Here is a 26616-nt window from a genome sequence, read left to right on the forward strand (position 1 = left end):
TAGAGAGGGAAGGGGCGTCGGAGTCTTCGGTCCCCTGATGAAAGGAGAGATCCATGGACCAGTGATATTATCTCTTTATTACCTGGGACCAGGAGTTTTCCTGATTATGTGTACGTCCACTTCAGATATAACATGTCTACTCTAAGTATGGGTCTATGTCTGGCTTTGTAAAACAATGTATTATGCATTAAACTCCTGGCTTAGACACTCGTACACAAACACTAAGGCAGTGATCTTTGCTTGTTAGCCTACAGTCATATATAACCTGTTATACTTGGCTCTCATACTGTGGGTGCCCTTGTAGTGGGATGTCTCTGTGAGATGTGGCATGGTACATTTACAACCCTACATTTCTCCTCCCATGTAAATGAATTTGTGTAACAGGTCTGGAGAATGTGACCCTCCATTCTAAGCACTCTACCATGGGTATTGTTTTTTACATTATTATATATATATATATATATATTCTTTCTCCGGCCAGGCAGTGTTAGTCCTACTAATGCTCTCTCAATGAAAACGGAAGAGAATGTCAGTTTTGGAACTTTAAAAAGCGATGTCATGGCGATTACAGGGATGCTAACATTAACCAGGCGGTAAGATTAACCAGGCGGTAAGACGAATAATTGTTATGAGTCTGTTTCATAAAAAATGGATGTGTGTAAATGCATTGAGGAGTCCTAGACCCTGGTTCCCCCTCTCTCCGCGTGTGTGTGTGGTGCACTCCAATGCTTTATCAAGACCTTCCTGCTCCTCTAATCACCAAAGCCCATACGTAGCCAGATGGGGCAAATTAATGCCTGACACAAAGATTTGTGCTCTGCTTAACCTGGTTTGCTCAGAACGTAAATTATTTATGAGAATTAATTGATTTTTGTGAGTATGAAGGTGGAAGATGCAAAGCTTGTATGAGTACAGCAGGATTTGCAGGAAAACAACTTAAAAACTCATGAAACATTTAGGAGGCCAAGGAAGCGAATTAAATGGTGAAGCTAAGAACAGTTAATGAGAACATTGAAGTTGTGTCTGATGAAGTGATGTGCGACTGCTGTGGCCTAACCTCATGCAGATAAAATGTGTAGCGGTAAGAATATTTGATCTACTTATCTAAGCCCCTGTCTTAATGCATGACAGAACACACAGGGCTGTAAAGACAGTGATGTGAAAACTTTTGTTCTCTCATGTTTTATCATTTGCACACAGCAATTAAAGCGATTGGGCAAATGGAATGCTTAACTTGCTAGTGTGCCAGAAAGACGCAGGCTTGGGAAGAGCCAATGGGATGATGTTTCTCTCTGGAGCGGACAAAGGAATGCCGTAAAAAAACATGTCTAGAACAGCCACTCATTGCAGTAAAGATCTGTGCTGTGTGTGAGGCATGTAAGAGAAATCTATAGCTGATCTCTAGTTGAGATCACTCCCCAGTTTAACTTGACAGATGTCCTTAAAAACCCACTCAATAGTCTAAGTGTTCAGCCTCTGGGGATAATTCCTGTGATAATTTAGTTTATATATTGTTTGTAAATTACAGCCTCTGGTTGATTGTATCTTGATATTCAAGTGACGTGTTCTTGTGATATTCAAGTAATAGCTAAAGTCATGATACAACTGCAGCTTGCTGTCAAGGTGAAACACGTCATTAGAATTTCTAGCAACACAGCTACACTGTCATTTTGGTAGTTTATTTTAACCCCCTAGAGTCTATTGATGCACCGGTGTGTCAATCTATATAACATAATCAAAAAAATACCCCATCACAATCTGTCAGTTTACATGTTGGGCTGTGTGCAAATCCACCGCATTCACCAATATCGCCCTTCCGCATCTGCGGTAGAAAATGGCAGAGGTACAGGCTGTTTGTCAGACCAGGAGACATCCTCCCAAAAATCTATCTTGTCATGAAACGTCTGTAGCTACAAACTACACTGAACACAAATATAAATGCAACATCTAGTGTTGGTCACATGTTTCATAAGCTGAAATAAAAGATCCTAGAAATGCTCCATATTCTCAAAGTTTATTTCTCTCAAATGTTGTTTTACATCCCTGTTAGTGAGAATTTTCTTCTTTGCAAAGATAATCTATCCACCTGATAGGTGTGGCATATCAATAAGCTGATTAAACACCATGGTCATTACACAGACGCCCCTTGTGCTGGGGAAAACAAAAGGCCACTCTAAAATGTGCCGTTTTGCCACACAACCCAATGCCACAGCTGTCTCAAGTTTTGAGGGAGCATTCAATTGGCATGATGCATGCTGACTGCAGGAATATCCACCAGAGCTGTTGCCAGAGAATTGAATGTTCCTTTCTCTACCATAAGCCGCCTCCAACATCGTTTTAGAGAATTTGGCAGTACGTCCACCTGGCCTCACAACCACAGACCACATGTATGGCATCGTGTGGGCGAGCGGTCTGCTGATGTCAACGTTGTGAACATAGTGACCCATTGTTGCGGTGGGGTTATTATACAGGCAGACATAAGCTACAGACAATGAACACAATTGCATTTTATCGAGGACATGTTGCATGCACAGAGATTCCATGACTAGATCCTGAGCCCATTGTTGTGCCATTCACCTGCCACCATCACCTCGTGTTTCAGCATGATAATGCACCGCTAGGATCTGTGCACAATTCCTCGAAGCTGTAAATGTCCCAGTTCTTCCATAGCCTGTATACTCACCAGACATGTCACCCATTGAGCCTGGATCGATGTGTACGACAGCTGTAACCAACAGATGCATATCTGTATTCACAATCATGTGAAATCTGTAGATTAGGGCCTAATTTATTTATTTCAGTTGACTGATTTCCTTATTTGAACTGTAACTCAGTAAAATCTTTGAAATTGTTGCATGTTGAGTTCCTGCCCAAATCCAGGAACTTCGCACAGCCAATGAAGAGGAGTAGGACAACATTCCACAGGCCAGGAGATGTCGCGCTGCATGCGGCAAATGGTGGTCACACCAGATACTGACTGGTTTTCTGATCCAAGCAAAAACCTTTATTTAAGGTATCTGTAACCAACAGATGCATATCTGTATTCCCAGTCATGTGAAATCTATAGATTAGGGCCTAATTTATCTATTTCAGTTGACTGATTTCCTTATTTGAACTGTAACTCAGTAAAATCTTTGAAATTGTTGCATGTTGAGTTTATATTTTTGTTCAGTATAATACAGAAAGGGGAGACTCTCACAAACATGATGGTATTCTCCGTTTCGCTCTATGACCCCCACAAGCACCAAGGAACTCGTCTAAAGATGGTATCGCTGATGTGCCAACTTTTGTCTGTAGCGTCCGAAACCGTTTAATTTGACCCCACTGTACAAAGGGGAGACTCTCACAAACACTATATTATCCGTTTTGCTCTACGACCCCCACAAGTGTCATGGGGCTCTTCTAAAGGTAACACATACACATTTATGGAAGTGTGGAGGTTGTTTTGTGCATGGAGGCAGCTGTCTCATATCTCCTAGATATAGGGCAGAAACTTCAAAACTTCAATACATCTTTTGGACTGTCTTTTTTGCCATTTATGAATGTGTTACAAAAGTATTCATCCCCCTTGGTGTTTCTCCCATTTTGTTGCACTACAACCTGTAATTTAAATTGATTTTTTGGGGTGATTTCATGTAATGGACATACACAAAATAGTGAAATGAAAAATATTACATCCCTCAGTGCACCATTAAAGCTATTATAAAAAAATGGAAGAATATGGCACCACAACAAACATGCCAAGAGGGGGCCACCCACCAAAACTCATGGACCAGGCAAGGAAGGCAACAAAGAGACCAAAGATAACACTAAAGGAGCTGCAAAGCTCCACAGCGGAGATTGGCGTATCTGTCCATAAGACCACTTTTAGCCGTACACTCCATGAGCTAGGCTTTATGGAAGAGTGGCCAAAAAAAAAGCCATCGCTTCAAAAAAAGGCATGTGGGAGACTCCCCAAATATATGGAAGAAGGTACTCTGGTGAGATGAGACTAAAATTGAGCTTTTTGGCCATCAAGGAATATGTCTGGCGCAAACCCAACACCTCTCATCACTCAGAGAACACCAACCCCCCACTTGGGGATGTTTTTCATCAGCAGGGACTGGGAAACTGGTCAGAATTGAAGGAATGATGTATGGCGCTAAATACAGGGAAATTCTTGTGGGATATTTGTTTCAGTCTTCCAGAGATTTGAGACTGGGACGGAGGTTCACCTTCCAGCAGGACAATGACCTTAAGCATACTGCTAAAGCAACACTCAGGTGGTTTAAGGGGATGCATTTACATGTATTGGAATGACCTAGTCAAAGCCCAGACCTCAATCCAGTTAAGAATCTGTGGTATGACTTAATTAAAGATGGCTGTACACCAGTGGAACCCATCAAACTTGTAGGAGCTGGAGCAGTTTTGGCTTGAAGAATGAGCAAAAATCCCAGTGGTAGATATGCCAAGCTAATAGAGACATACCCCAAGAGATTTGCAGCTGTAATTGGTGCAAAAGGTGACTCTACAAAGTATTTCCTTGGGGGGGTGAATAGTTATGCACGCTCAAGTTTTCAGTTATTTTGTCTTCTTTCTTGTTTCTTTCACAATATATATATTTGCACCTTCAAGGTGGTAGGCATGTTGTGTAAATTAAATGATACAAACCCCGACAAAAATCAATTTTAATTCCAGGTTGTAAGGTAACAAAATAGGAAAAATGCCAAGGGGGATGAATACTTTCGCAAGCCACTGTGTTCAATGCCATGGGCCAAATTCAAATTGGTAGTATAGGCCAAATTCAATGTTTGTCAAATACCTTTTTTATGTTTTGCTTTGACACCTCGAGGTGTACTATAAATCTAAATCAAATAGCTAATCTGTCAAATGTATGACCTTCTTAAAAGAATTCCATATGTCAGCGTAGAACCCATATTTAGACTTCCTTAATTATTTCAAATCTGGGCATTTGACTTTATATTTTGAGGCATGTCTTACTTTGCATCAAGGTAAACCTATAGCCAAAATCCCACCATAGGAAAATGGAGGCAAAACTTTTATAAAGACTTCTTCATATGAGTTCTCCTGTTCTATTGGTTTTCTTTTAACTTTCTTTCATTGTCTAGCAGGCAAAGGCATTGTCCTAGTCACATTTACAACCCCATGATAATTGTTGCATCTTTAGATCTCCCCTCTTTGAAATGTTCTAACAGATATTTTCATCTCTGTCCATGAAACAAACTGTCCATTGTGGAACATTTGCGCTTAGGCCTACCTATTGCTGCTCCTAAAATATGAATAAATGATAGTTTATCAATATTTTAAGCTAAACTTTCTGATCCGTCCAATCAGCTTTATTAATTGATACGGTGTATACTTCCACTACACTACTGTGGTATGCATTGTGGGGCTGAAGTGAGTATACCCAATAAGTGGGAATACTGCATATACTGTATACCTGCGTATATCCTCCAGTAAGCTACACCCCTGCTGCTACCAGAAGTCAAATCTGACGTTAATTTGACAAAGACTAAATCCTGTCTTGATATGACAAACACATTTTTCAGTGGGCACTACGTATAATTTCCTCCATGTTTCTATGGTGGGATTTGGCTATAGGCTTACTTTGATGTAAGGTAAGGTGTGCCTCATAATATAAAGGCCTAACCATCTTCTAGGAAAGGCTTTCACAAAAACCTTCTTAATTACATTTTATCTAGCTACGAAGCAGCCTATGCATACCTGGCAGAATTATGTCATAATTAGTAGATTCAATCCAGTGGCCATTTTTGCAAACTCCATCTCATATACTTCCGAAACATCACTAAACAAACAATAGTGCTAGATGCTTGTGCACTTGAATTAAAGGGTAACTACACCAAAAAAATCTAAATTTCTTAGATTTTTCCCAGACCTCAAAAGTGGTCTCATGATGTGGTTTACACATTAGAAAATGTATAATTTGTTTAGATTTAAAAAAACGCGTGACTTTGAGAGCAAAATCCTGAGAAAAAAATAAATTACAACTCTGACTCATTTGACAGCCTCATTTACCTGTTTCAATACTATACCTATTATTAGCGAACAGCACAGTACTGCTTGGGTTGGTCTGACTGTGAATGACCAATATGGGATTTTTCATTTTAGGTCATTCCGAGTGTGTCAATGTTAATCATATCATTTTTCACACAGGGTGTCTTTCCTTTGTCATTTGGGATGTTTAGGCAACATTTGAGTTTACCCAGCAAACCAAAATGTAACATTTGTTCCGTCGCGGAAATGTTATCATAACACAAAAACTGTCTAAACATGAATATTTTTTTTAAACGGAATAGAGCTAAGCACAGGCAGAAAAAGAAAACATGATTCAGTCTGCTTTCCACCAGAAACTGAGAGACAAATTCACCTTTTAGCAGGACAATAACGTCAAACAAGGCCACATCTACACTGGAGTTTCTTACCAAGACAACACTGAATGTTCGTGAGCGGCCTAGTTACATTTTTGACTTTATATCAGCTTGAAAATCTATGGCAAGACATGAAAATGGCTTTCTAGAAATTATCAACAACCAACTTGACAGAGCTTGAAGAATTTCTTTAAGAATAATGTGCAAATATTGTACAATCCAGTTGTGCAGAGCAGTCGTGATCACTCAGGGGTGTGAATACTTATGCAAATTACATATTTCTGTAGACACATAGTAGATGATTCTACAATGTTGGGTGCAATAAAGACTCACCGGATGTTACAATAATGTTCCCAGAACACATTTAATCTGCTCTTTAAATGTTCCCAGAATGTTTCAATAGGTTGTGGGAACATTGTGTGGATATAACAAACGATATGTTCCCAAAACGTAAAAACTGTCCTTTTATTCTGATTATTACAATGTTTCTATTAGGTTGCAAAAATACATTCGCAGAACAAATGTTTTATGTTGTTTAAAAGTTCCTAAAAATGTATTTAGGTTGTGGGAACATTGTGGGGATATGACAAGAGATCGGCTCCCAAACACTAAAACTGTCCAGTTGTGATGACAATCCGTTAATGTTTGTATTAGGGTGTACAAAACATTCCTTTGATGTTGCGATAATGTTGACAGAAATGCCTTTCTGAATTCCTTTCATTAGGTTTTGTGAAAAGTGTGGGTACATTACAACAGAAAGGTTCCCAAAACACAAAATATGCTCAGATGTGAAGACATTTTTACAATGTTAAATGCAATCACTTTGTCACATTTATTTTTAACGTTACAGAAATCGTTAACTATTCAATAATCTGAGACGGCGCTCAGACATAAGCAATATTTCTCCGCTATGTTGGAGTCAACAGAAACACAAAATTACAACATAAATATTCCCTTACCTTTGATGGTCTTCGATCAGAATGTAGTGGAAGGAGTCATACTTACCCAAAACAGCGTTTGGTTTCAAGTCGTGTGTCTTTGTGTTAGCAAATGCGACAAGTTCCAGCTGAAATGCATCCAAAATTACTTCTGGTCCCGAACAGTTGCGCATCAAAACTTCAAAATTACGTATTATATGTCGACTAAACTGGTCAAACTAAGTGCAGAATCAAGCTTTAGGATGTTATTAACGTACAAAACAATTCTCAAATCGACCGGACAAACTGTATTCTTCTTGTGCAAGTTGGAACAAAGGGAGCTCTGTGCCCAACGCGCGCCTGAAAGTGCATGTATTTTCTCGCGACACCCAGTATTTTGCCTGCCAAAGGGTAACAGCTCGCGGGATTTGCACAATTAAACGCTCTACTGATAGAAGACATCTCGCGGAAGACATAGAAACTGATCCCAGATCCATAGCTGGTTGGGAAGGGTGGGGGCGATGACGTCAAAGTTTGCCCAACTTTCCTGATGAGAAAACTAGTTTAGGAGATTGGCTGCTCTGTGAGTTCTGCTATACATACAGACAAACGGTTTTAGAAGCTTTAGAGTGTTTTCTATTCAATAATAATTATTATATGCATATATTAGCAATTTTGGACAGATTTTTTTTCAGTTTACTATGGGCACGCAATTCATCCAAAGGGGGCAGTGTTGTCCCGAGCCTTAACATTAAGTTACTTTGCACAGGACATTCCCTTAATGTTGTAAGAAATAATTAGTCCGTTTTCATGATGTATAGCATACTTGTTTTAGCATAACATAATTTAACATAATATTCCATTGACGTTCACGCAATGTACATTTTAACTTGTCTTTGAGGTTTCAAGATCATGTTTAAGTTATGTTTAAGTTTTACCTAATATTACCACAACATACTTTGCAGGTGGCACAGAGGTTAATAAAGGCCTGGCTTGTGAACCAAACATTGCAAGTTGTCATCCAAATGTTAGATAAAAGCTTAACTGGATCTTAATGGGAATCTTAGCTAATGTTCTGGGAATGGTCCCGGTCTGCTGGGTACCCACTTCTTGAGGCACCACTACGCAACTGCGTTAGGTTAGGAGAACTAGGGCATTAGGTTAGGAGGATGAACGTATCAGGTCAGGATAATTAAGTTCAGGTTAGGAAAATTGTTAGCTAAAATGCATTTTCTTTTAATAATTAAACATTTGATGTAAAAAAAAATGTATACTTTATAATGACTCAGATCAAGTGAAAACTGTGTATAAATGATAATGAACCTACAATCAGTGTTTTGACTGTCTCCAGCTCACTAATAATCACATAAAATGAAAGCTAGACAGTCAGGGAGCATCGGACACTTAAAGAAACGCTGGATATAATACATTTCTTTTGCCAATTTTGACAGCGAGGAAATGTAACACATTTTCAGTAGATGTATATTGTTGTGTTTGAATCACAGGTGTAGAATAACATACTTTGCCATTCTGCTCTCCTGAGAGAGTTTTACACACACACTCACACACACACTCACCAGTATTGCATTATGGGAAAGGTCAAGGGTTCATACAAGTTTTTATAGAACTCTACACTCTTAGAAAAAAAAGTTCTGGATAAAACCTAAAAGGGTTCCATTGCTTTTTCCATATGTGGCAACCCTAAAGTTTCTACTGTGTATAGAACCCGATTGTAGGGTTCTTTAAACAGAACCCCAGGGGTTCTTGACTGAACCAAACTTTGTTCCATATATAGAACCAATTCCGGTTCTATATAGAACCTTAAGTGGTTCCATATAGAACATGAAGCAAACGTAGAACCCTTTTTGTTTCTATCCAGAGCCTTTTTTCTAGGAGTGTTAGAGGTCAAAGAAACTTAATTCTTCTAATCAATTTTCATAACAAAATGTGTGTTTTTTTCCCTTCTTCCCTTTATATCTGATCAGTGAACATGTGAATTTTCATCTGAATGATTCAAAAATAGGTGGGTCCGTCTCAGGTATAATTGAATTGTGTTTTCAGAGAGCGGCAGGGCTAGCAGTATGCTGTTAGCCAGAGACAGCAGCCTTCACAACCCCTGATCATGTGGATAACAGACCTTAATACATTAAATATTAATACTATCTCTCCCACCGTCTAGCTAGTGACCTCGCATGCACATAGCTGATAAATCGTTTTTAATAATTCATTAATAACCATATGTTAAACGATTCACTTCAGTGTATTTGTATAGATGTTGCAGAACATGAAAGTGGTGTTGTTTATTGAGGGGTAAACAAACTACATTGACTTACAGGCTACATTCCTATATGCCCGTTGTTTTAGTTGATGAGTTGAGTTGTGAAGTTGACCAGCCCTTCATCGATTCAGTAATAAATACCAAAATAATTTGATGAAAATTCTCCTGTGTGAGGGTTACTTGTTCCTCAAAGCCATTTATAAAATGGGTGGTTCGAGCCCTGAATGATGATTGGCTGACAGCTGTGGTATGTCACGGGTAAGACAAAACATTTATTTTTATTGCTCTAATTACGTTGGTAAGCAGTTTATAATAGCAATACGTCCTCCCAGGTGTGTGTGGTATATGGCCAATATACCACAACTAAGAGCTGTATCCAGAACAGTCCTTAGCCCTGGTATATAGGCCATGTACCACACCCGCTCATGTCGTATTGCTTAAATATAATATAATATAATTATAATATAAATTTTTGAATGATACAGGTCTCGTCTCCATCCAATAAAAAGTGTATCTACTTTCCCCTTGCCTTTGTCTGGTTATGGGCCAGTACAGGCTTCTTATCAGAACTCAGGATAAGACCCAAATGCAGACAGTTTGAATCACAGAAGTTTATTGACAAAACAGGGGACAGGCAGACGACAGGTCAAGGGCAGGCAGAGGTCGGTAATCCAGGCCAGTGTCAAAAGGTACACAACAGCAGGCAGCCTCAGAGTCAGGGTCAGGGCAGACAGAATGGTCAAAACAGGAAGAACTAGAAAACAGGGACTAAAGAGACCAGGAGTACAGAAAAACACGCTTGTAGGCTTGACGAGACAAGACGAACTGACAACAGGCAAACAGAAAACACAGGTATAAATGCACAGGGGATAATTGTGGAAATGGGCGACACCTGGAGGGGGGTGGAGACAAGACAAGACAGGTGAAACAGATGATTTGTTCTGTCGTCCTCTTTAGACATTTTAAATAAAGTTGTAATATTCCAAGAACAATACCATTCCTTACTCAACAGCCTATAGACATTTACAATTTACAACAGCATGCAGTAATCTAACAAACAGACTGCAGAGGACTAACAGTACATTATTGTGGTTTACTACTCATGTAACTAGATTTGGAGTCATCTAGCAAGGTCTAAAGTTCTGTTGATTTTGCCTAGCCTCTTCAAAATGGATCCAGTGGGGAATTAGATTGTCGGTAAGAAATGAACTGTCCCTATAGTATATTTAACTTCTTGGATATAGGGGGCGCTATTTAAATTTTTGTATGAAAAACGTTCCCGTTTTAAACAAGATATTTTGTCACGAAAAGATGCTCGACTATGAATATAATTGACAGCTTTGGAAAGAAAACACTCTAACATTTCCAAAACTGCAAAGATATTGTCTGTGAGTGCCACAGAACTGCTGTTACAGGCGAAACCCAGATAAAAATCAAATCAGGCAGTGCCGCATTTTTTGAACCCGCCTCATGCCAATGACTCCTTATATGGCTGTGAAGGAGCTAGGAGTCAGCTTACGTTTTCCACGTTTTCCCCAACGTTTCTGCAGCATTGTGACGTCTTTTTGGGCATTTCCATTGGAGAATGGCTGTAAGAGACCATATAGGGCGAGTGGACGCATGGTGTCTCCGGGAGAAAACCTTACGTAAAATACTGAGGTAGCCATTTTTGCAATCGTTTCTTATGAGAAACCAACTGCCTCCACGGATATATTATCGAATACACATTGAGGATGGATCCTAAACAACGTTTGCCGTGTTTCTGTCGATATTACGGAGCAAATTTTGAAAAAAGTTTGGCATTATAGTTTAAGTATTTTCAGTCGATTTCTCAGCCAAGCAGGGTGAACAGACTTTACGTTTTTCGCCTACAGAAATATTCTTTTTGGAAAAAGTCTCCTGGGAGTCTCCAGAGTGAAAGCATCTGCAGTTCTTCAATGGTAAATTATTTAATTTGGTTGCTTTTCTTATTTTTGTGAAAATGTTGCCTGCTGCCAGCACAGCCTAGCATAGCATTATGCCATGCTAAACTTACACAAATGCTTGTCTAGCGTTGGCTGTAACGCATATTTTGAAAACCTGAGATGACAGTGTTGTTAACACAAGGCTAAGCTTGTGTTTGAATATATTTATTTCATTTCATTTGCGATTTTCATGAATAGGAAACGTTGCGTTATGGTAATGCGCTTGAGGCTATGATTACGCTCCCGGATACGGGATTGCTCGTCGCTAGAGGTTAAACAATAAGGCCCGTGGGGTGTGATATATGGCCAATATACCACAGCTAAGGACTGTTCTAAGCACGACGCAACGCGGAGTGCCTGGACAAAGCCCTTAGCCGTGGTACATTGGCCATACATCACAAACCCCCAGGTTTATTATTGCTATTATAAACTCGTTACCAAAGTAATTAGAGCAGTAAAAATAGCTGTTTTGTCATACCTGTGGTATATGGTCTGATTCACCACGGCTGTCAGCCAATCAGCATTCAGGCCTCGAACCACCCAGTTTATAATACATACTTGTCCCCTGACTGTTGTAAGCATCACTCTACTAATATCCATAATTGGTCATTAAATCCATTGCAGAGCATGTAGAGCTACTTATGTGCTATTCTACAATGTAAACTATGCAATGAGCAGTGTAGTATGAGAGGCAATGCCTGATTTAATGGTTGTAATATATTTTCTCATTTTAGAAACAGTAAGGTTTTGTTCTAATGGTTTTAAGAGTGTTCTGCTTTGTGGCGAAATGTGAACGAGCATTAATTCACTCTCTCCCTACTTCAGTCAATTACTGAAGCAGCCTATTTTCTGTGCTAGAGTTTGAAAACATGTTTAACACAGTGTTGGTGTGGGATGGTGTGGGATCTGTGTGGTTTTAGGATACAGTGATGAAGTCTACGTCTCTGTATGGTCTGTCAGAATCTGGAGCAGCGGAGCAGGGTTCTGGAGGAGAGTGTGTGTAGTCTACATGCTGAACACCAGTACCTGAAGACTGACTTGGACTCTCTCACACACTTCAACCAATGGGCGAGGCACACACACACCTACGACCTGTCATGATGTCATGATGTCTCTTTCTCTTTCTGTCTCATCCTCTCTTTCTTTCTGTCTCTCTTTTTGTTTCCTTCCAGCTGTCTCTCACCCTCATGGTGTTTACTACTTCTTCCCTCAATTTTATCCCTATCTTTAAAAACAAACAGTATATCAACGCTCATTTTCCTCCGCTGAACATTGTTGCGTGTGTTTGTGTGTGTGTGTGTTAATCCCATCTGCTTGGCCCTGGGGGCAGCAAAGGGCAGTCCAGAGATCACTGAGGGATTAAGGGAGATTAGACAGATCATTAGGGATCAGTCTATCCAACTTTGATTTGTTTATCCTGACTACTTCCCCACCCCAAAATTCCCATCTCCCGATCCCATCCCATCGAATCCCCATCCCATCCCATCGAATCCCCATTCCATCGAATCCCCATCCCATCCCATCGAATCCCCATTCCATCGAATCCTCATCCCATCCCCATCCCCATCCCATCAAATCCCCATCCCCATCACATCGAATCCCCATCCCATCCCATCGAATCCCCATTCCATCGAATCCCCATCCCATCCCATCGAATCCCCATTCCATCGAATCCTCATCCCATCCCCATCCCCATCCCATCAAATCCCCATCCCCATCCCATCAAATCCCCATCCCCATCCCATCAAATCCCCATCCCCATCACATCGAATCCCCATCCCATCCCATCGAATCCCCATCCCCATCTCATCTCATCCCATCTCATCCCCATCCCCATCTCATCCCCATCCCATCTCATCCCATCTCATCCCCATCCCATCTCATCCCCATCCCATCTCATTCCCATCCCCATCTCATCCCCATCTCATCCCCATCTCATCCCCATCCCCATCTCATCCCCATCTCATCCCCATCCCATCTCATCCCCATCCCATCTCATCCCCATCCCATCTCATCCCCATCCCATCTCATCCCCATCCCATCTCATCCCCATCCCATCGAATCCCCATCGAATCCCCATCCCTATCCCATCTCACACATCCCATCCCCATCCCCATCCCATCGAATCCCCATTGAATCCCCATCCCCATCCCCATCTCATCCCATCTCATCTCCATCCCCATCCCCATCCCATCGAATCCACATCCCAATCCCATTTAATCCACATCCCAATCCCATTTAATCCCATCCCCATCTCATCCCATTCCATTTCATCCCATCCCATTTCATCCCATCCCATTTCATCCCATCCCCATCCCCATCCCACTTCATCCCATCCCATTTCATCCCATCCCCATCCCATCGAATCCCCATCCCCAACTCCATTGAATCCCCATCCCCAACCCCATCGAATCCCCATCCCCAACCCCATCGAATCCCCATCCCATCGAATCCCCATCCCCATCGAATCCCCATCCCCAACCCCATCGAATCCCCATCCCCAACCCCATCGAATCCCCATCCCCAACCCCATCGAATCCCCATCCCATCGAATCCCCATCCCCATCGAATCCCCATCCCCAACCCCATCGAATCCCCATCCCCATCCCATCGAATCCCCATCCCCAACCCCATCGAATCCCCATCCCCAACCCCATCGAATCCCCATCCCCATCCCATCGAATCCCCATCCCCAACCCCATCGAATCCACATCCCCATCCCATCGAATCCCCATCCCCATCCCCATCCCCATCGAATCCCCATCCCATTTCATCCCATCCCCATCCCATTGAATCCCCATCCCATTGAATCACCATCCCCATCCCATTGAATCCCCATCCCCATCCCATTGAATCCCCATCCCATTGAATCCCCATCCCATTGAATCCCCATCCCATTTCATCCCATCCCCATCCCCATCGAATCCCCATCCCATCGAATCCCCATCCCCATCGAATCCCCATCCCCATCCCATTGAATCCCCATCCCCATCCCCATCGAATCCCCATCCCCATCCCCATCCCCATCCCCATTGAATCCCCATCCCATTTCATCCCATCCCCATCCCCATCGAATCCCCATCCCCATCCCATTGAATCCCCATCCCCATCCCATTGAATCCCCATCCCCATCCCATCGAATCCCCATCCCATTGAATCCCCATCCCATCGAATCCCCATCCCCATCCCATTGAATCCCCATCCCATTGAATCCCCATCCCATCGAATCCCCATCCCCATCCCATCGAAGCCCCATCCCCATCCCATCGAAGCCCCATCCCCATCCCCATCGAATCCCCATCCCATCGAATCCCCATCTCATCCCATCCCCATTTCCATTCCATCCTCATCCATATTCCTACTACTGACAATACATACGTAGCTGGTGGGGCTGAATTGACAGAGAGAGAGAGAATCAGAGACAGAGAGAAAGAGAGAGCTAGAGAGAGAGCTAGAGAGAGAGCTAGAGAGAGCGAGAGAGAGAGAGAGAGGGAGGGAGACAGAGAAAGAGAGCGAGAGAGCGAGAGAGAGAGCAACGCAGACAGAGAGAAAACAAGAGGGTCATGAGGTTGCCATCGTTGACTATGCTAATAAGCTTGTTAATTTAATGACTTTAGCTTTGAGTGATAATTGATCGGGTTCATTAGCATATTAACTCTGGGACGGCCTGTAATGGATGGCCTCCATGAACCCTGCAATAATTAACTAATTAGACTAATTCAAATCAATAGAGGTGCCAATACAAGGTTAGGGCTCAGGGACTATGTCTCTATATCTATCTGTAAGGAGGAAAAAAGAGAGGGAGAGAGAGATGGGGGAGAGAATTAACAAAGAAAGAGAGAGCGAGACAGATTGGCAGACAAAGAAAAAGAGGGAGGGACATGGACACTGTAGTCAGAGAAAGAATGAACAAATGAACGAGAGAGAGGCATAGAGAGAAAGAGAGAGAGAATTAACTAATGAGTGATGGAGAGAGAGAGAGAGGGCTCCTAATGTTGATTGATGTGGTCTTGACGGTGGTTAGGTGAATAAATGGTTTGTAGCAGGCCCGGCAGGATTACCTTGGATAGGGCTGGAGGGGGACTAAGTGCTTTGTAAGGTCAACCATAAGGCCAAACTTACACATGTACTGGCCTGCCCTTATAAACCTCTGTTCATATATCAGGATGGGTTGGACACAGAGAGGGTTGGATGGCTCTGTCTCTCACAGAGTGGAAGGGAAAGCAATAGCCCTGCATTGGGCTACACTTCTCAATGTGAAAGATTACACATTGAAATTAGAAACATGGTTAACATAGTTTAGAGTCAGCAAATAGACATTTGCAATTTGCATGCAGTCTTTAGGCTGCAGTTAGTCTAAGTCTATTCTGGAAATTGTTATTAACATGTAACAACCAAAAAAGATAAACCTGATAAATAACTTTTGCAAAAATACAAAAAGAAAGACGTATCAGGTTTTGTGTGTAAGTAAGACACTGGCTTTTTCCTCCAATCACCATCATGTTTTCTGGCTTTTTCCTCCAATCACCATCATGTTTTCTGGCTTTTTCCTCCAATCACCATCATCTTTCTGGCTTTTTCCTCCAATCACCATCATGTTTTCTGGCTTTTTCCTCCAATCACCATCATCTTTCTGGCTTTTTCCTCCAATCACCATCATCTTTCTGGCTTTTTCCTCCAATAAACATCATGTTTTATTTTCTATCCATCTTTTCATGATTTGATGTGGTGATTTACTTGAGTCTCTCCTTTGTTTTCCTACGTGCCACATGCAGTTCGCCTCTCAGTCCACCTCTCAGTCCACCTCTCCAAAGGCTGAGATGGAATGAGTATTTAAAGAGAGAGCTATTTATTTACAGGAGAGAGGAGAGAGGGGGAGGGAGAGAAGAGGGATGAAGTTGAAGGAGAGAGGAGAGAAGGATGATGTTGAAGAAGAGGAGGCAGGGAGGAGGACAGAGTGGAGAAGGAGAGAAGAGAGGAGAGGAGAGGAAAGGAAGGTAAAGTAGAGGAGAGGAGAGGAGAGGAGAGGAGAGGAGAGGAGAGGAGAGGAGAGGAGAGGAGAGGAGAGGAGAGGAGAGGAGAGGAGAGGAGAGGAGAGGCAGAATGAGCAGCACTAAACGAACACTGTATAGAAACATCTGACATAGATTTGGTCCTTAATTGCTTCTCTGACATTGACTTGCCACTTTCAGCATGAAGATTCACACCTGTTTTTTCCTCCCTTGTTAATATATTATCTATCTCAGAATGGGACAGGAGATACTGGTGAAGGAGAGACTGGTGAAGGAGAGGCTGGTGAAGGAGAGACTGGGGAAGGAGAGACTGGGGAAGGAGAGACTAGGTGAGGAGAGATTGGGGAAGGAGAAACTGAAGAAGATGATGCTAGGGAAGGAGAGACTGGGGAAGGAGAGACTGGTGAAGGAGAGACTGGTGAAGGAGAGACTGGGGAAGGAGAGACTGGGGAAGGAGAGACTAGGTGAGGAGAGATTGGGGAAGGAGAAACTGAAGAAGATGATGCTAGGGAAGGAGAGACTATATAAGTAGAGACTGGGGAAGGAGAGACTGGTGAAGGAGAGACTGGGGGAGGAGAGACTGGGGAAGGAGAGACTAGGTGAGGAGAGATTGGGGAAGGAGAAACTGAAGAAGATGATGCTAGGGAAGGAGAGACTGGGGAAGGAGAGTCTATGTAAGTAGAGACTGGGGAAGGAGAGACTGGTGAAGGAGAGACTGGGGGAGGAGAGACTGGGGAAGGAGAGACTGAAGAAGATGATGCTAGGGAAGGAGAGACTGGGGAAGGAGAGTCTATGTAAGTAGAGACTGGGGAAGGAGAGACTATGTAAGTAGAGACTGGTGAAGGAGAGACTGGGGAAGGAGAGACTGGGGAAGGAGAGACTGGGGGAGGAGAGATTGGGGAAGGAGAAACTGAAGAAGATGATGCTAGGGAAGGAGAGACTGGGGAAGGAGAGTCTAGGTGAGGAGAGATTGGGGAAGGAGAAACTGAAGAAGATGATGCTAGGGAAGGAGAGACTGGGGAAGGAGAGACTAGGTGAGGAGAGATTGGGGAAGGAGAAACTGAAGAAGATGATGCTAGGGAAGGAGAGACTGGGGAAGGAGAGTCTATGTAAGGAGAGACTGGGGAAGGAGAGACTGGGGAAGGAGAGTCTATGTAAGGAGAGACTGGGGAAGGAGAGACTATGTAAGTAGAGACTGGGGAAGGAGAGACTGGGGAAGGAGAGTCTATGTAAGTAGAGACTAGGGAAGGAGAGACTGGGGAAGGAGAGTCTATGTAAGTAGAGACTGGGGAAGGAGAGACTGGGTAAGGAGAGTCTATGTAAGTAGAGACTAGGGAAGGAGAGACTAGGGAAGGAGAGTCTATGTAAGGAGAGACTAGGGAAGGAGAGACTGGGGAAGGAGAGTCTATGTAAGGAGAGACTGGGGAAGGAGAGACTGGGGAAGGAGAGTCTATGTAAGGAGAGACTGGGGAAGGAGAGACTATGTAAGTAGAGACTGGGGAAGGAGAGACTGGGGAAGGAGAGTCTATGTAAGTAGAGACTAGGGAAGGAGAGACTGGGGAAGGAGAGTCTATGTAAGTAGAGACTGGGGAAGGAGAGACTGGGGAAGGAGAGTCTATGTAAGTAGAGACTAGGGAAGGAGAGAATAGGGAAGGAGAGTCTATGTAAGGAGAGACTGGGGAAGGAGAGACTGGGGAAGGAGAGTCTATGTAAGTAGAGACTAGGGAAGGAGAGACTAGGGAAGGAGAGTCTATTTAAGGAGAGACTGGGGAAGGAGAGACTGGGGAAGGAGAGTCTATGTAAGTAGAGACTAGGGAAGGAGAGACTAGGGAAGGAGAGTCTATGTAAGGAGAGACTGGGGAAGGAGAGACTGGGGAAGGAGAGTCTATGTAAGTAGAGACTAGGGAAGGAGAGACTAGGGAAGGAGAGTCTATGTAAGGAGAGACTGGGGAAGGAGAGACTGGGGAAGGAGAGACTGGGGAAGTAGAGACTGGGGAAGGAGAGACTGGGGAAGTAGAGACTGGGGAAGGAGAGACTAGGGAAGTAGAGACTGGGGAAGGAGAGACTAGGGAAGTAGAGACTGGGGAAGGAGAGACTAGGGAAGTAGAGACTGGGGAAGGAGAGACTAGGGAAGTAGAGACTGGGGAAGGAGAGACTAGGGAAGTAGAGACTGGGGAAGGAGAGACTAGGGAAGGAGAGACTGGGGAAGTAGAGACTGGGGAAGGAGAGACTGGGGAAGTAGAGACTGGGGAATGAGAGACTAGGGAAGTAGAGACTGGGGAAGGAGAGACTGGGGAAGTAGAGACTGGGGAAGGAGAGACTAGGGAAGGAGAGACTATGTAAGTAGAGACTGGGGAAGGAGAGACTAGGGAAGGAGAGACTGGGGAAGGAGAGACTAGGGAAGGAGAGACTGGGGAAGGAGAGACTAGGGAAGGAGAGACTGGGGAAGGAGAGACTAGGGAAGGAGAGACTGGGGAAGGAGAGACTAGGGAAGGAGAGACTGGGGAAGGAGAGACTAGGGAAGGAGAGACTGGGGAAGGAGAGACTAGGGAAGGAGAGACTGGGGAAGGAGAGACTAGGGAAGGAGAGACTAGGGAAGGAGAGACTAGGGAAGGAGAGACTGGGGAAGGAGAGACTAGGGAAGGAGAGACTGGGGAAGGAGAGACTAGGGAAGTAGAGACTGGGGAAGGAGAGACTAGGGAAGGAGAGACTGGGGAAGGAGAGACTAGGGAAGGAGAGACTGGGGAAGGAGAGACTAGGGAAGGAGAGACTGGGGAAGGAGAGACTAGGGAAGGAGAGACTAGGGAAGGAGAGACTAGGGAAGGAGAGACTGGGGAAGGAGAGACTAGGGAAGGAGAGACTGGGGAAGGAGAGACTAGGGAAGTAGAGACTGGGGAAGGAGAGACTAGGGAAGGAGAGACTGGGGAAGGAGAGACTAGGGAAGTAGAGACTGGGGAAGGAGAGACTAGGGAAGGAGAGACTGGGGAAGGAGAGACTAGGGAAGGAGAGACTTGGGAAGGAGAGACTAGGGAAGTAGAGACTGGGGAAGGAGAGACTAGGGAAGGAGAGACTATGTAAGGAGAGACTGGGGAAGGAGAGACTAGGGAAGGAGAGACTGGGGAAGGAGAGACTAGGGAAGGAGAGACTATGTAAGGAGAGACTGGGGAAGGAGAGACTAGGGAAGGAGAGACTAGGGAAGGAGAGACTGGGGAAGGAGAGACTAGGGAAGGAGAGACTGGGGAAGGAGAGACTAGGGAAGTAGAGACTGGGGAAGGAGCGACTAGGGAAGGAGAGACTGGGGAAGGAGAGACTGGGGAAGTAGAGACTGGGGAAGGAGAGACTAGGGAAGGAGAGACTGGGGAAGGAGAGACTAGGGAAGGAGAGACTGGGGAAGGAGAGACTAGGGAAGTAGAGACTGGGGAAGGAGAGACTAGGGAAGGAGAGACTATGTAAGGAGAGACTGGGGAAGGAGAGACTAGGGAAGGAGAGACTGGGGAAGGAGAGACTAGGGAAGGACAGACTATGTAAGGAGAGACTGGGGAAGGAGAGACTAGGGAAGGAGAGACTGGGGAAGGAGAGACTAGGGAAGGAGAGACTATGTAAGGAGAGACTGGGGAAGGAGAGACTAGGGAAGGAGAGACTAGGGAAGGAGAGACTGGGGAAGGAGAGACTAGGGAAGGAGAGACTAGGGAAGGAGAGACTGGGGAAGGAGAGACTATGTAAGGAGAGACTGGGGAAGGAGAGACTGGGGAAGGAAGGTCTCTGAAATGAGGCTGGGCCCATGTCTGATCTATGTGATGTGACGTGTGTGTGTGTGTTGTTGTTGACTATTACTTTAATAGTATTTCTTCTCACGGCCCTTATTTTAATGATGAAGTGGTGGTAGCGCAACACACGCACACACGCACACACACACACACACACACACACACGCACACACGCACACACACACACACACACACACGCGCACGTGTGGTTGTCCCTCTAACAAATTAGTTTACCCTGGTTATAGCCTTCTCACAGCACATTACCAGAAATAGCATAGGTTTTCATGTAGCCGGCGACCTGCCATGACAGAGCTCAGACACACATACTCACATAACACACACACACACACACACACACACACACACACACACACACACACACACACACACACACACACACACACACACACACACACAGGAACCTATTCCTGACACTGAGGTCCTGCTGCCCGTAAATTACTCTCTCATGTTTACATACACAATCAGCTAATGTTGTTTTATTACTTATTATTGTAATGGTCGTTGTCAGTGGAAGAAGGGGACAACCAAGGTGTAGCGTGGTATGTGTCCATATTTATTCATTGAACACGGAAATAAATGAACACTCTGGCAGCTCCGGACAGAGGGGAGACTCTGGCAGCTCCGGACAGACGGGAGACTCTGGTGGAGGCGGCATCGGATAGACCGGACCGCGGAGGCGCACTGCAGGTCTCGCGCACCGAGCCTGCCCAACCTTACCTGGTTGAATGCTCCCTGTAGCCAGGCCAGGGCGGCGATGTAGAATTGCCCGCACTGGGCTGTGCTGGCGAACCGGGGACACCATGCATAAGGCTGGTGCCATGTACCCCGGCCCGAGGAGACACACTGGAGACCAGATGCGCTGAGCAGGCTTCATGGCATCTGGCTCGATGCCCACTCTAGCCCGGCCGATACGAGGTGCTGCTATGTATCGCACCGGGCTATGCCTGCGCCCCGGGGACAGCGTGCGCCTCACGGCATAACACGGTGCCTGCCCGGTCCCCCTCTCTCCATGGTAAGCACGGGGAGTTGGCGCAGGTCTCCTACCTGACTACGCCACACTCCCCGTGTACCCCCTCCCAATACATTTTTGGGGCTGCCTCTCGGGCTTCCAGCCACGCTGCCGGGCTGCCTCCTCATACCTCTCAGCTTTCGCTGCTTCCAGCTCTGCCTTGTGGCGCCAATATTCCCAGCCTGTGCCCAGGGTCCTTTGCCATCCAGGATCTCCTCCCATGTCCAGGAGTCCTGAGATCGCTGCTGCTGCACGTTACCACGCTGCTTGGTCCTTTGGCGGTGGGTGATTCTGTAACGGTCGTCGTCGGTGGAAGAAGGTGAGGACCAAGGTGCAGCATGGTATGTGTCCATATTTATTAAATGAACACGAAAACGACCAAAAACAGTTCTGGCTGGTGCAGACACACAACAGACAACAGAAAACAATCACCCATGAAACACAATAGAAAACAGGCTACCTAAATATGGTTCTCAATCAGGGACAACGATTGAAAGCTGCTTCTGATTGAGAACCATACCAGGCCAAACACAGAAATAGCAAATCATAGAAAAACTAACATAGACAACCACCCAACTCACGCCCTGACCATACTAAAACAACAACATAACAAAAGAACTAAGGTCAGAACATGACAATTATTCATTTTTCCCCCAGTCTGATTTCTCTAAATGACTGGTGCTGTCATTCATATATTTTCTGTGGTAATTAGTTTAAACCATATTAAAAATTTTACATTATTTTAATTTAACCTTTATTTAACTAGGCAAGTCAGTTAAGAACAAACTCTTAATTCATTTTTACTTGATTTAACATTTATTTAACTAGGCTTTTTAGATAAAAATATACTAAATACCAATCAAATGTATTTTAAAGCCCTTTTTACATCAGCTGATATCTCAAAGTGCTGTACAGAAACTCCAAACCCTAAACAGCAAGTAATGCAGATGTAGAAGCACGGTGGCTAGGAAAACCCTCCCTAGACAGGCCAGAACCTAGGAAGAAACCTAGAGAGGAACCAGGCTCTGAGAGGTGGCCAGTTCCCTTCTGGATGTGCCGGGTGGAGATTATAACAGTACATGGCCAAGATGTTCAAACGTTCATAGATGACCAGTAGGGTCAAATAATAATAATCACAGTGGCTGTAGAGGATGCAACAGGTCTGCACCTCAGGAGTATATGTCAGTCGGCTTCTCAAAGCCGATCAATCAGAGTTAGAGACAACAGGTGTGGTAGAGAGAGAGAGTCAAAAACAGCAGGTCCGGGACAAGGTAGCACGTCTGGTGAACAGTCAGGGTTCAATAGCCGCAGGCAGAACAGTTGAAACTGGAGCAGCAGCACGACCAGGTGGCCTGGGGACAGCAAGGAGTCATCAGGCCAGGTAGTCCTGAGGCATGGTCCTAGGGCTCAGGTCCTCCGAGAGAAGAGAATAGAAAGACAAAGTGTTGAAAGAGAGTTAGAGGGAGCATACTTAAATTCGCACAGGACACCGGATAAGACAGGTGAAATACTCCAGATATAACAGACTGATCCTATCCCCCTGACACAAACTATTGCAGCATAAATACTGGAGACTGAGTCATGTCATTAAAATATTGATTAAAACACACTTTTTTGCAATGAAGTTCTATGGTGCTACTCTACAGCACTCTGTAGAGTAGCACCATGTTGTAGCTGTACGACAGCTAGCTTCCGTCCTCCACTGCGGACATTGACTTCAATACAAAACCTAGGGGGCTCATGGTTCTCACCCCCTTCCAATGTCTTACAGAGTAATTATGACATTTTCCGGAGGACGTCCTCCAACCTACAGAGCTCTTGCAGCCTAAACTGACATTTTGTCCAGCCACTCAAAGGATCAGAGAATTAATAGTACTGAAAGGATCAACTACAGCTAGCTAGCACTGTAGTGTATACAATGTGGTGAGTAGCTGTGTCAAAGCGAGAGAAAGACAGTAGTTGAACAGTTTTGGACAATACATTTCTTCCCAAATGAAGGAGAAGCGAGAGAGCTAGCTATATTTCCGTATTTTTTTCACTTTCACTATGTGAATGCAGATAGCTGGTTTAGCCTATTCAATCAACTGGCTCAAACAGAGAGGGATGCTATGTTAGCTTTCTGGCTATGGCTATCCATCACTGGAACTCTTGCAAGTCAAGGTAAGTGTTTGCGTTTATTAATAATGGATAAAGATCACAGCTCCAACTATGGAGCAGCACAGGCATATACAGTGCCTTGCAGAAGTATTCATCCCCCTTGGTGTTTTTTACCTATTTTGTTGCATTTCAACCTGTAATTTAAATATATTTTTATTTGGATTTCATGTAATCGACATACACAAAATAGTCTAAATTGGTGAATTGAAATAATTATTTTAAAAAATGAATTAATAAAAAATGGGCGCATGCATATGTGTTCAACCCCTTTCTGCGAAGCCCCGAAATAAGATCTGGTGCAACCAACTACCTTCACAGAATTAGTTAAATAAAGTACACCTGTGTGCAATCTAAGTGTCACATGATCTGTCACATGATCTCAGTATATATTCAGCTGTTCTGAATGGCCCACAGTCCGCAACACCACCAAGCAAGCGGCCCCATGAAGAACAAGAAGCTCTCCAAACAGGTCAGGGGCAAAGTTATTGAGAAGTACAGAAGTTCAGGTTTGGGTTGTAAAAAAATATAATCAACATCCCAAGGAGCACCATTAAATCCATTACTTAAAAAATTGAAAGAATATGGCACCACACCATACCTGCCAAGAGAGGGCAGCCCACCAAAACTCACGGACCAGGCAAGCAGGGTATTAATCAGAGAGGCAAGAGACCACAGGTAACCCTGAAGGAGCTGCAAGCTCCACAGCGGAGATTGGAGTACCTGTCCATAGGGTCACTTTAAGCCGTACACTCCACAGATCTGGGCTTTACGGAAGTGTGGCCAGAAAAAATCATTGCTTAAAAATAAGAAAACACGTTTGGTGTTTGTCAGAAGGCAGGTGGGAGACTCCCCAAACATATTGAAGAAAGTACTCTGGTCAGATGAGACTAAAATTGAGCTTTTTAGCCATCAAGGAAAACACTATGTCTGGCGCAAACCCAATACCATCCTCACAGTGAAGAAGTGAAGAATGATGCTGGCAGCATCATGCTGCAGGGATGTTTTTCTTCAGCAGCGCCTGGGAAACTGGTCAGAATTAAAGGAATAATAGCTGGCGCTAAATACAGGGAAGTTCTTGAGGGAAACCTATTTCAGTCTTCCAGAGATTTGAGACTGGGAAGGAGGTTCACCTTCCAGCAGGACAATGACCCTAAGCATACTGCTAAAGCAACACTTGAGTGGTTTAAGGGGAAACGTTTAAGTGTTTTGGAATGGCCTACTCAAAGCCCAGACCTCAATTCAATTGAGAATCTGTCGTATGACTTAAATATTGCTGTACACCAGCGGAACCCATCCAACTTGAAGGAGCAGTTTTGCCTTGAAGAATGGGCAAAAATCCAGTGGCTCGGTGTGCCAAGCTAATAGAGACATACCCCAAGAGACTTGCAGCTGTAATTACTGCACAAGGTGGCTCTACAAAGTATTGACTTGGGGGGGTGAATAGTTATGCATGCTCAAGTTTTCATTTTTTTGTCTTCTTTCTTGTTTGTTTCACAATCAAAATGTTTTGTACCTTCAAAGTGGTAGGCTTTCTGTGTCATTCAAATGATACAAACACCCCAAAAAACTATTTTAATTCCAGGTTGTAAAGCAACAAAATAGGAAAAATGCCAAGGGGGTGAATACTTTCGCAAGCCTCTGAATAATCAATCTGCTATAGACACTGACCTCTGTGAACGCTCAACTCACCCACACCCTTACCTCTGTGAACACTCAACTCACCCACACACTGACCGCTCTGAAGGCTCAACTCACCCACACCCTGACCGCTCTGAATGCTCAACTCACCTACACCCTGACCGCTCTGAATGTTTAACTCACCCACACCACACCCTGACCGCTCTGAATGTTTAACTCACCCACACCACACCCTGACCGCTCTGAATGTTTAACTCACCCACACCCTGACCGCTCTGAATGCTCAACTCAACCACACCCTGACCGCTCTGAATGCTCAACTCAACCACACACTGACAGCTCTGAATGCTCAACTCAATGCTCAACTCACCCACACCCTGACCGCTCTGAATGCTCAACTCACCCACACCCTCACCGCTCTGAATGCTCAACTCACCCACCTCTGTGAAGTTCAATTAATCTAAAGATGCACACGTGCACAAGAAAGCGCACAGACACACACACACACGCATGCATGCACACACACACACACACACACTGATCTCTGTGTCTGTGGGGTCTTTTCATTGCCTGAGAGTGCGAATGGGGAATGTGTGAATGTTTAATGCTGTCGAAAAACAGATTGTGTTTCTAGGGAAAACTACTGATGTCACTTACTCACTCACTCACTCACTCACTCACTCACTCACTCACTCACTCACTCACTCACTCACAGATACACAACACTTTAGACCTTACACTGATATTAAATCAGAATCAAGGTTTCTGAGATGGTTTGGTCAGGGAGACTAATGGAAAAACAGACACCATGTTTCATGGCTGTTGTTGTTAGGTTCAAGACTTTACTATTCTTATTCTTAGGGCGTGACCTAAAAGTAGTATTCCATTTGATAGAGTACAGGCTAGAGATCTCATACACACATCAAATATTAACCTGCAGGTTATGGAGGTAGCCAGGACATTATCTGTTATCTCTCTCTCTCTCTCTCTCTCTCTCTCTCTTAATCTCTCTCTCTCTTAATCTCTCTCTCCCTCTCTCTCTTTCTCTCTCTCTCTGTGTCTTAATCTCTCTCTCTCTTTCTCTCACTCACTCACACACACACACTCCTTGCTGACTTGTGAGTCGTAACCATTAGCATTGATTTCCGTTTCCCAGAGCGACCACTGTCACCGCGGCGATAGAGTGCATGCTGGGTCGTAAATTCACCAGCGCTACCGTCAGCACGACAACGACAGCTTCCACCCCCAGAACAGCACTGAGAGTGTCTCTCTCTGTCACTCACACACACACACACACACACACACACACACACACACACACACACACACACACACACACACACACACTGAATGCAGTCTGAAGGTGTGGTTCTATACAGACATAGTTAATTATTTGAAGCAGTACAGGCCAGTCTATAAGTGAAGTGCAGACATGTCTTTATCTACTGAGCCAGACGTGGTAGG

At 44.2% G+C, this 26616-nt stretch overlaps 1 pseudogene; it reads right to left on the minus strand.

Annotated features, from left to right (window-relative positions):
- LOC135516941 (uncharacterized) overlaps window positions 1–21579 on the minus strand; it is a 47421-nt pseudogene extending 25842 nt beyond the window's left edge.
- Window positions 21580–26616: the final 5037 nt, after the last annotated feature.

Source organism: Oncorhynchus masou, chromosome 28 (genome assembly GCF_036934945.1).
Source record: "Oncorhynchus masou masou isolate Uvic2021 chromosome 28, UVic_Omas_1.1, whole genome shotgun sequence".
NCBI classification, from domain to species: domain Eukaryota; kingdom Metazoa; phylum Chordata; class Actinopteri; order Salmoniformes; family Salmonidae; genus Oncorhynchus; species Oncorhynchus masou.